Raw genomic sequence first — 11,663 nt, 5'->3', positions numbered from 1 at the left:
ATATCAAGGAATGAAGATATGGCCACATATCTTATGAAGATCTCAGAGTTGAGGGACCAATTACAAGGGCTTGGGGAAGTTATCTTTGATTCAGAGATGACTACTTGTGTACTAAATGCTTTGCCAGCTTAATGGAGTAGTTTTGCAACTAGTAAAAAAAATATACTACTCCCTTTGATGAACTATGGACTGAATGTATCTTGGAAGAAACAAGATTGAAGGCAAAGGATGACACCGAATCAAATGAAAAGTCTCAAGCCTTTGTTGTAAAATCCAATAAGAAGAACGAAGTTTGGAAAGTCCAAAAGAAAACAAGATATGTCCAAGATACAATGTTGTGGGTGCAATGAATATGGACATTTTAAAAGGGATTTTCAAAACAATAAAAACAACAAAAGGAAGGAAAGGAGTGGATCTCACATAGCTGAAGAAAAAAAAGAACCTGAGAAGAAGCCGAAAAGTGAAGATCCAAAGGATCGATACTATTGAAGGAGCTCCACATCCATTAGGTTCATTTGCAATTTGTCTTTCTTTTATTAGAAAATAGTAGTTGGAGTGGCATACACTATTGCATTCTTTATAAGAGACTTGGTTTTTGTGAAGTATGGGATAATAGAAGGAAGCATATGATAGTATAAGATTTAGAGTCTGCATGATCAAATTTCTTTGGAAGAAGTCATCTAGCTAACATAAATCTAAATATTTGGACCATCTTATACATCACAGTTCATCCAAGTATTTTATAGCATAATGTTAGAGGTAGTCTTAGTGCAAAAAGGATCATTAAGATCCTCCAATAATAACCATCATTTAGGGAAGGTTCTACAATATTTGAAAGAATAATTAGGACATCTTTGATACATATTCCATTTAGTATGGAAACAAGAATGATAAAGGGATAAAGATGGTCAAGTTGTGTTTTGAAAGAGGGTTGAATTATTTCTCCTATTAGGAAGTGAAGCTTATATCTGATAAGGATAGAAGCAAGCTCATTCGAAGAAAATATGGCTAGATGAATGTAAACATATCTTCATTAACTCTTTTGCAAAAGGTAGAATTCATGTCTACTGGAATTTTGTAGAAAGAGTTGGTCGTAAGTATGTGCTCGATAACATGAGCATACGAGATCTTCCATGTGGTTACTTGATGCTTGGAAGGAGTTTGGTATGCTTTGAAATGACTAAAGATCAAGGTTCTTCCATAAGATAGCATGGCATAGACATGATGATATTGTTGAAACATCCAAATGGTATCTTAAAGAAAGAAAGAATATTCACAATGACAACTTCAAGGAGAAGATATTGTAGTTTTTTGATTAGCTTGCTCCACGGGTGCTTTGATTGAAAACTAAAAGCATGTAAAAATATATGGAAATAGAGCATGCATAAGGATGTTGATCTCAATGGAAATAAGTAAGCGGAATCTGACATCTTGACAAAAAGGCCCTCATGATGAGGTAATTATGATATTGATGTTTTGGTATTAGTTATTTGGTTGGTATATGGTTTTGTTACCTAAAAGATTGTTGCAAAAATGTGTAATGGAAGTTGAGATTTGTGTGTCTACAACTGTTTGTTTTGAACTAAATTCAAAGAATAGATGGATTGAGTGGACAAATTTGGTAATCCTTGGAAGATGATATAGCCAAGATGTCTACATCATCTTGGGATTGAAAGGTAGCAATGAAAAAAGATAACCTGATGTTTATGTTTCAATGACAATGAAGATTATTTTCATGATTAGAGGGAGCTATGACTAGCTCTGCTTTGATTGGCTCAATATAATGCCTTTTTTAATGATGATTGGAGGAAAGTGATATGAAAGGTTGATGGCATGAACTCTATCATAGATTGAAGAAAGAACTTGGATCCATAACATTTTAAAAGATAAAATCTCAATATGATGATATGCAAAGAAAATAAGGAGTCATGCAGCTACTTGAAGATCTCCATGAAAGAGCTAATAGTTGATGTATTGATAAAGCTTCTGACAAGCTAAAGAGTTTGTGGTTAGAGCTTGTGGTTATGGCTTCCTAGTTAAAAGGGAGTAAGGAATCTCCTCTATGCTTTAAAAGGAGTAAAAAGTCTACTTAAATGTTTAATAAGGATAAAGGATCTATTCCTTGATCAAGAGGGAATGAGGATCTCTTCTCTGGTTGAGAGGGAGTGATGATGGACATCATATTCTCTTCTTCATGTGTCATGCACTAGTTCAGGACTAACAATTGTACATCTTGTGAAGGCCATGGAGGGAGAATGGTGAATAGAGGATTGGATATGCATTTAGGATTAGTACTCCTTGAGGATTGGGAATTCCAAGAAAGGAAGTAATCATGTGGACCAACACTCTTTGAGGATTGGACAGGGTATCCAAGACAAGAGTGGTCATAGAGGACTAATATTCTTTGAGAATTAGGAATTGAAGATAAGAATAATCCTAGAAAAACATACCTATTGAACATCTATATGGAGTATGTGCCCTGAGAGGTAGTGTGGTGCCTCACATAAAACCTCCTAGCATTGTGCTCTGATCTAGTGGAGAGATAGAGTTTGTTAGTCAAGGCCTTGATATGTTGACAATGTTGGTTATGATGTTAATGCTTAAAGATGGCTTATCAATATGATTATTCTTATAGAATATTTCAGTTTGAGAGAATCCTTGTACTGATTATGTAATTATGAATACCTACCTAGTTAAGAGGGAGTGTTGGAAAATGTAACTAGTTTTGGTCTTCATAATTACCTTTGTACTTATGGCATTGTATAGTTTTGTAAAAAGAAGAAAAATAATTATCATTTTCTACCATGAGTTTCATGCTTAAGTTGATTTGTCACTAGGTCAAGCATGTTCTTCATGCTTCTAGAGTTTGTCAAGTCAATAAAATCTTGGTCATATGTATAAGACCCATTTGGAAAATTTGTAACAAGAAAAAGAAATTATTTTTTAGTCTAGAAAGTCAAAGTGATCCCCAAGACCAAGTCGAACTTGCCAGTGAAAAGTCGGCCTAGTAGAGGCATATTCGACCTCATGAAAAGGGTATATAAAAGAAGATAATTCAACTCATTTGGACATACTTCAAGTGCGATCTAAAACAAGAAGAAGGAAGCAAGAAGAGTGAAGGACAAGAAGATAAGAGAAATTCAAAGGAAAGAAGAAAAATCTAACTTTTATGCTTGGTTTCTCTCACACGTGCGAGATTAGGATTTCTAGGTAGCTACAGCAAGTTGAAAGTTGCAAGTCCGAACTCCAGGTCTGAAATAGAGGGCCAAAACTCTAATTTGACCATAATTTTTGAAGTTTGACTTTCGTTGACCTTCTTAACTTGAGCTTGTTTGAAGAAGGAATTGTTGAAGGGTTGACTTGGTGCTTGTAGGAGGTCTTGGCTTTGGTCTTTGGGTCTTGTATTTCTCGTTTGATCTAATTCTATACGAAAAGAAGAGATTATTTATGGGTTTTCACATTTGGAGGGTTTTGCCCTAGCTTAGAGCCTACTTCTTGTGTCCATTTCCTTTGATGATATTCATGTTTTATTGGCCTTGATAAATGCTTAATGAAAAGAATCAACAAAGAAAAATAAGAAACTAATATAAGTTCACAAGCTTTTATCAAGGATAAAGAGAATTGTTTAAATAGTTTCCATACTAGATTTTTCAACAACCTTCCTCTTATTTTATGATCATTCCTTTCATAGTCATATATCTTATTCTTATGAGGGCAATGAGCTTGATAGTGACCATAAGCTTAACAACAAAAACATTGAACATTTGTTAGATAATTTCTATCTCTTCTGTCACTTTTATATTGAGAGGGAGGAGGAGGGATTCTTTGTGAAGTGGATTCCTTTCTTGGAGCAAATATAGAACCTTGTCTTTTACCATAACTTCTTTGAAACTTTCCAAAATTAGGTCTCTTCTTGTTACCCTTAGCATAGGATACAAAGGCTTCCTCATTTGGATATTCAACAGGATCTCTAAAATGGATTCTTAATTCCTCTTGAGTAAAGGCAACCCATAGTTTGTCAAAATATTGGAGCATTTTCCCTTGCACTTATAATTGATGCAAAAGAATCCAAACATCTAGGCAAACCACCCAAGGCAACAGCTACCAACTCTTTGTATATTTCTTCATCAATGGCCTTGAGTTGATCTCTTGATGAAGTAATATGCCACTTTATCATTCTTTCTCATCTTTATATTGTGAAGTAGACCCCTTAGATTGATGTATTGGTTGACATTGTTGATAGTGTATAATACAAAAATGCAATCAAACATGGTCTTGGAAGTTTTATGCTCAACAATATACAGAATTAAACGATCCATAACAAAGTATAATATGATGCTTCTTGTCAAGATATCATCTTCATGAAACTTCTCCTTTCCTGTTTGATCAAATGGTTTAGTAACTTTACCAGTGAAAATTCCCAATACTTTGTCCCTTTCAAGTATAATGTCAACCCTAGCCTTCCATGATCTGTAGTTATTAGCTCCTTCAAGTTTGCTTTTAGTCTTCATGTAGGAATTCATGATGAAGATGAAGATGACCAAGCAAAATAAAAAATATGAAGAACCCCAAATGCCTCAAAGATGTTCCCAAGGTGATCTCTTAATGCTTTCTATTCACCAAAGCTCTGATACCATGTTGATTTTTTAGCACAGTTAAGACTAGAGTAGTTTTTCACAATTGATAACTACTTATAATGATATTTCTTTGCACTTCAATCATCAAGCAGCTATAAATGAAAAAATTCAACCATTCAATTCATCAATAGATCAATATAGAGATCATAGTAGACAGTAAACGATAGACAAGAGACACCAAGAATTAGGCTCACAACCAGGGCAAAACCCACAAGGGGAAATCCAACCAAATTTTTTCCTTATGAGAGAGAATATTTGTCCATCAATACTAGATTAAGAATTCTTTCAAAAAAATCCAAATCTAACCTCAATAAATTTCTAGTCAAAATCAGCCAACAGGAGAGAGAAAGTGAACTTCTGGTCAAATATATAAGTCTTCATTGTGAGGCCTAATTTCAGCCCTGAGGTGGTTGAACAAACATGATGAAATTTGTTCCTTAGGTAGACACAAAAATTCAATGCGCCAATCAATAAACTTCAGTCAAATGTATAGTCAAAGGATGTGGTTAATGCTATTCAATGTCCCAAAGTAAGAGTGAAATCTCAATCAACAAGAGTCAATGAATTTCTGAAGTATTCGACCTTCCAAGCTTATATGAACAAAAGTCAAAATAAATGCCAAGATTCCCAGGTCAAACTCAATCAACGAAGCTCTAAGGAAAAGTTCAACGTAGATCTAAAAGAAGCATTTCTATCCTTCACACGTTTGTGTCTCTCTCTAAAATTGTAGATCGAACTTTCTTGAGTTGATGCTCCAAATGAGTCCAATCGATGCTCTATTTATCTGTGTGAGGAAGGACTAATTATCCCAAGAGGGACTGACTTTTAGGGTATGAGGGACGACCTGTTCAAACTACAATTTTGAATTTTCTCCAACAGAAAAGCCTAATAGTGAAAAACTAGCAAGGTCTATGTCTAGGTCTCCCCAACTCTAGCTAATTCATCCCTCACATGGGTGAATCTAGTAAGGTATGAAATCACTAGCTTAGGCTTGGTCATCTTTATATTTATGAGTTTATCTCTGAGTACCAACTTCCTAGCTTCACTCAAACCTTACTATAGCCCTACGATAGTTGTCCACATGGCCTGAGTTGTCTTTTTTCTAGAAAGGTGAGGCATGATGTGATCCTTGACTCCTTCAAGAATTATTTTTCTAGCCTTTGCATCCTTCTTATTGTGATAGGCAAGTTGTTGAGGGTCTTGTGGTTGGGCTGGTGGACTATCCACAAACTCTCAAACTCCTTGCTCGTCCAACACTACAACAATCCTCTCCTTCCAAGAACAGAAATTTGAGGCACCTTAAAATCAGTGCTCAAATCTCAACCCCAAATATGTCATTCCGCAAGTTCAAATTGCTTAGAAACCCTTACACAAAGCCTACTTGGAAAACCCTACATAGATTATGCCTTAGTCACGCAACTAGAAATCCTAGAGAAAACCTGAAGTGAATTATGTCCCCTTTCCTGCATCTTTCACTTGCTCCTATGAAAAATAACATGTTTTCTGGTCTTCAATCATAGACCCACTCTGATACCATGTTAGCTTTCTAAAAAATGAGATGAGGTAACTGAAAATTGAACTCCAAACTCTTTTACTAAATATGTTGAGTATTCTAACAAATAATAGTAGCGGAAAATAAAATAACAAAGACACAAGCACACAATAAATAATACACCAGAAATTACCCAGGAAACCCCAACTAAGGAAAACCTACCAACTTATGTATTCTATTATTATTCTTCTCAACAAAAATCTCTGAAAATTTATTACAAACATTGGGAAAAAATCCCTTTCAATTAATTGTCCCTAAACACATTGTTTTACGTCTTTCTAACCAACTTGGCCTTTGCATATGCAGTTGTATGGACTCATATAGGCTATTCATCCCTCCAGTGCAGGATGACTCGACCTTGGAAAGTGACCACATTGGTTGAAGAAATCGTTGAGGTTATTCGACCTTTGTCTTTCTTCCCTAGCACTCTGAACTGGAACCTCTTCTTACTGAGGTAAAATACACACGTCTCTAGTGCATAATTTGATTAGCCAAGTTTGTGCCCTTCCCCTTTTATAAAATCGAACTGAATCATCAACACAAGTCAAGATGGCCCAACAACTCAAGTCGAATGGGCTCAACAAATCAAGTCGAACTTGTTCAACAACTCAAGTTGAACTAGTTGAGATCAATTTACTTTTCTACTATAGGAAAATTAGAATTTTCCTAGGTCAAAAATTAAGAGAAAATATAAGTGTGCCTTAGCTTCACTTGTGGGTCCCACTACCAAATTTAGTGCATTTCTAAATTTAGGGGAACCCTTCCATCTCTAACTTCAATTAACATGATTGGTAATGCAGCCCTTCATAATTGTGTAATGTCAATCTATCTAGCTCTAAGGAATAAGAGAATGCCCGATTCGACCATTGATTTTTAAATATTCCAATCTTAATTTGCACCCTTCATTAGTACATAAGTCTGCATCTTTATTAAGATCACGAAGAACATGGAAATATGTTATTGAAGATAACCCTTCTACTACTTTCCTAATTATCTGCATAAGAATTTTCTAATGTTTTGTCCCTCAAAGAGGATTCCTTCACTAAATATTGAATAAGGAGGGAGTCTCCCAAAACAGTGAGAGAAGTTACATGTTTCTCTTTGGCTAATTGAATCCCTTAGTAGAGGGAATTGGTTTTAGCTTTTGTTTTTCATGCATCCTAAGCCCCATAAATACTCTGCAACTTAACTTTCTCAGAGCCATAAAGAACTCCTCCCCCTCCTGCAACTCCTAAAAAGAATATATATATATATATAAAGAACCATTTGACCATATAGATTAAAATAATGATTCAAATTCATAATGATGTTGCTTCATATTTAAAGTTAATTAATAAGCTTATAAATATTCAATATTTTAAATCAATTGTTTCCAAAATTATGTATTTATATCATCAATGTTATGCATATTATGTTAAAAAAAATATTATAAAACATGTTAAAGAAAAATGCCACATATATGTAACTATATGTATGAATAGTGTTTTAATAAAATTAAAAACAATAATATTTTATATAGAGGTGTAAAATTTATATAAATATAAATAATATTATTAAGAACTATTTTGCATTCATCTTAACTTGAAATCTACCAAGTGCTAGTAGGAATCAAGTATGCAAACATTTCCTCACGCGCTCAAAAAAAGGTTTGCATATTGAGAGATTTGATTCTTCCCGACTTTTGGTAAATTCAAAGTTATGATGACTCTCATCGCAAAAATATTAAAATTTATAATATTTGAATTTTAAAATATTGTTTTTATATTTTTAAATATAAGCAATAATTATTTCAATATCCTAAAAAATTGTAATAAAATTAAACCTTATAATGAGTTAATATAAAAATGATTTTTTTAAGGCGTTGTCTAAACATGTTAAGTTTTGGAGCTTTTGGCCAAAATCTGGCGAAATAAATGTTAGTCAAATTTTATTTTTTGTTGTTTAAAATGGGTTTTTGATTGCATATATGGATTCAACACCCTAAAAACCCTTAGGGCACTCAGAGTGTGGGGAGTTTACATTTCAAACTTATAATTCCAAGAAATATTTTTCGAATTCTAGGCAAATTAGACCAAAAAAATATGCTAGAAAAACCTACAAAACGTAGATCAGATGGACTATGACATTTTTTAATATTTTTAATATATATAGTAAATGGCTTCAATATCGTAAAAAAATTCATTGAAGTGTCAAGACAATTTTAATAACGGTGTTGTCTATTGAGGCGACAATTTCACTCAAATGGCCATTTCTCGTAGGAATTTGGTTTTTTTTCAAAAAAAATCGAACAATGGTAGTGCATGCATCATTTTTTTGATGGTAGAAATAGATTTAACACTATCAAAAACTCCTAGGACACCCAAAATCCTTAAACTTGACATTATAACCCATTTTTTCAAAAAAAATTGTCAGATTTAATCAAAATCACACTATAGTTTCCAATGTTTTCCAAGCAAAAGTGTTGCTTCCTTAGACAAGGCTTTTAATAAATCTCCATCCAAATTGAGATTAATTAAACATTACTATATAAAATTGACTTAAAGAAAAATTATAATTTTTTCAAATTTTTATATTATTTAAAAAATAAATATTAATTAAATATAACCATATAAAATTGACTTAAAGAAAATTTATATTTTTTAAAATTTTTATATAATTTAAAAAATAAAAGAAAAATTATAATTTTTTCAAATTTTTATATTATTTAAAAAATAAATATTAATTAAATATTACCATATAAAATTGACTTAACGAAAATTTATATTTTTAAAATTTTTAAAAAATTTTATATAATTTAAAAAATAAATATTAATATAGTATTTTTAAGTTTTAAGATAAATATTAAATTTATACTATATTTATAATAAAATCTAATTACATTATAGATAGATAGATAATAGATAGATAGATAGATAGATAGATAGATAAGAAATTGGGGAGGCAGGAGCCGGAGGGTTAATATATCACCTCGATAAAGAAATCAAGACTAAATTTGCATGGGATTAGGGAGGACCTCTAATAACCAAGTAGAAGCATTGACTCTTTGGCAAGGTTTAAAGATAGCTTTCAGCAAGAGGAATTCATCAAATAGTTATAATGGAAAACTCGATGATAATTATCCAAAAGTTTCATAGAGTCAAAGATCCCATCGAGAAAGATCAGTCTCCTCTGGATATAAGAATTAGGAGACATTCAAAATTTTGATTTTATATCATTTTATCATATTAAGGGAGGGAAAATCAGAATGTTGACGAACAAGCTAACAAAGGTGTTTGTCTTGAGCAAGGTGTCCTTCTCCAGGATCGAGGCAATGCAATCCACCAACATATTCCATGAAGGCCGACTTGTGTAGGATGGAAGATGTAATAATCCAAACATATTCCATGAAGGCCGACTTGTGTAGGATGGAAGATGTAATAATCCAAATGTTAACTTGGAATAATCGGGCCCCAAGGCCTACCACAACATTAATTAATATTGTTAATGCTTCGATAATGATTATTCTGGAATGTCAACTCTCGATTAAGGTAATTTAGGTTGAGTGCTCCTCCATATAGATGATGGAGAGGGAATTCATAATTTTCAAGGACAAATTGTGTCATTACGCATGTGGTTTCAATACAGGAAATAAAACCCTTCAAGTTGGTACCCCAATTCCATCTCTACAGTGTAAATACAACAAGCTCAGGCGTTGGGTAAAGGATTTATTGTAAGATACAAGGGAATTGAGAAGGCAAACTAGGATCAGAAACATTCAATGTGATACAATGGATGTTGGAAAGGGACGTGGACACATTCCCTGTTATAAATGGCGCTTTATAAGGTAGGATATGCTCATAATCAAGGTGAAATTCTGTTTGTTTGATTCCATGGCAGCAGAAATACCAGGAAGGTTCAAAATCTAGTCTTGTTGGAGGATGGCTTTGCCAAAATGGATAAAATTGGCAAGTAGGTAGTGTTGGAAGCTTTCTCCCATTTCTCTAATTATTCGGTAGCCGGAGGAATTGTGTGAGGACATGGAGCGACTCCAACTGTTGGTGGATAATTTGGCTACAAAAGTGGACAACCTAGGTTTAAAGGTCGACGGGATTGAGGTGATAGTGGAAACAGTTGCTATGGGAATTCTCAAAGAGATTTTTGGTTTGCAGGATACATTTCCTCCCGGTGTACAAGAAGCTCAGCGAGGTGAGCCTATGGAACAAACAGTTGCAAAATTGCCCATGCAGACGTTGGAAGTAGAATAAAACTCACTTGATGATAGTGATCCAACAGGGACATAGAATAATCTTGGTTAGGGAATTTCCTTTTTTTGTTTAAATGCTTTGTAAATTTGTAGTATTTAGTGGAGTTTTTTTTTGAGAATTTATATGATAAATGTTGTTAGGGGTATAGTTGGACAAGGGCAAGGTAGAAAAAGATCTGTTTTTGAAAAGCTTTGGATTATTGTACATGATGAACAGTCCTTGTATGTAAGGCTACTACCCGTTTACTCGATTGATCAACACAAGTTATCTGTTTCTTTATAATAATATAAAAATAAAATTAAAAAACGAAACAAAGCAAAATAATAATTGAGATAATAATTTAATAAATATTATCATTAATTTAATCATTATTTTATAAGGAAAATTAATTATATTTTTGTTGAAATGTATTTACAATTTAATAGGAGAGATGTAATGTTTGTAAAATAAAGCATAAAATCTAATAACAATAATAATAAAACATATTGTCAGATTAATTAAAAAGTAATAAAAATAATAGATGGATCCAATTCACTTCGTTATATTGTAATTTTTTTACTAAAAACATTACAAATAATTTTTTATAAGCATAGTCTAAACAAGTGTCAATTTCACACGAAATTTCCCACACAATTTTGAAGAAATCCAACATAAAATTTCAGAAATCTAGGTTATAGGCATCAAGTTTCATAATTTTAGGTGGTTAGTGAGTTCTTATGGGTGTTGAATCCATTTCCACCACTAAAAATGATTCAAACAGTTTTAGATTTTTTGAAAAAAAAAAAAAAAAAACCATACAAACTACTTAGACAAGTCTTTTTTCATGATATGCATATTACATTAAAATAAATTTAAGTAAAAATGATTCATATTGATAACCATGATATTTCAAAATAAGCACATAAAAACATAATAAATTTAATTAATAAGCATATAATTAAAATATAAAAAAATAAAAATTCTAAATATAAAAATATGATTCATATTCATAATCATTGTATTCCATATCTCATATTCAAATAAATTTAATAAACATATAAAAATTCAATATTTAAAATAAAATTCTGCTTGGGGTAGCTCAATTCGCAATGGAATACAAATAACTACTATTATTTATATTTTAAAGTAATTTATTAAAATTTTAATTTCTCTTTTTTTCAAAAAGATAGTAAAACATCCTCGATCGGGGTGCGAGTGGTTTAATAGCGATCATAGTACTATGTGATGGAC

The sequence above is a fragment of the Pinus tabuliformis genome, chromosome 6 (genome assembly GCF_031772625.1).
Source record: "Pinus tabuliformis cultivar Carrire ecotype Pingquan chromosome 6, CPIR1, whole genome shotgun sequence".
Taxonomy (NCBI): Eukaryota; Viridiplantae; Streptophyta; class Pinopsida; order Pinales; family Pinaceae; genus Pinus; species Pinus tabuliformis.
Note: the sequence above shows the minus strand (reverse complement) of the source record.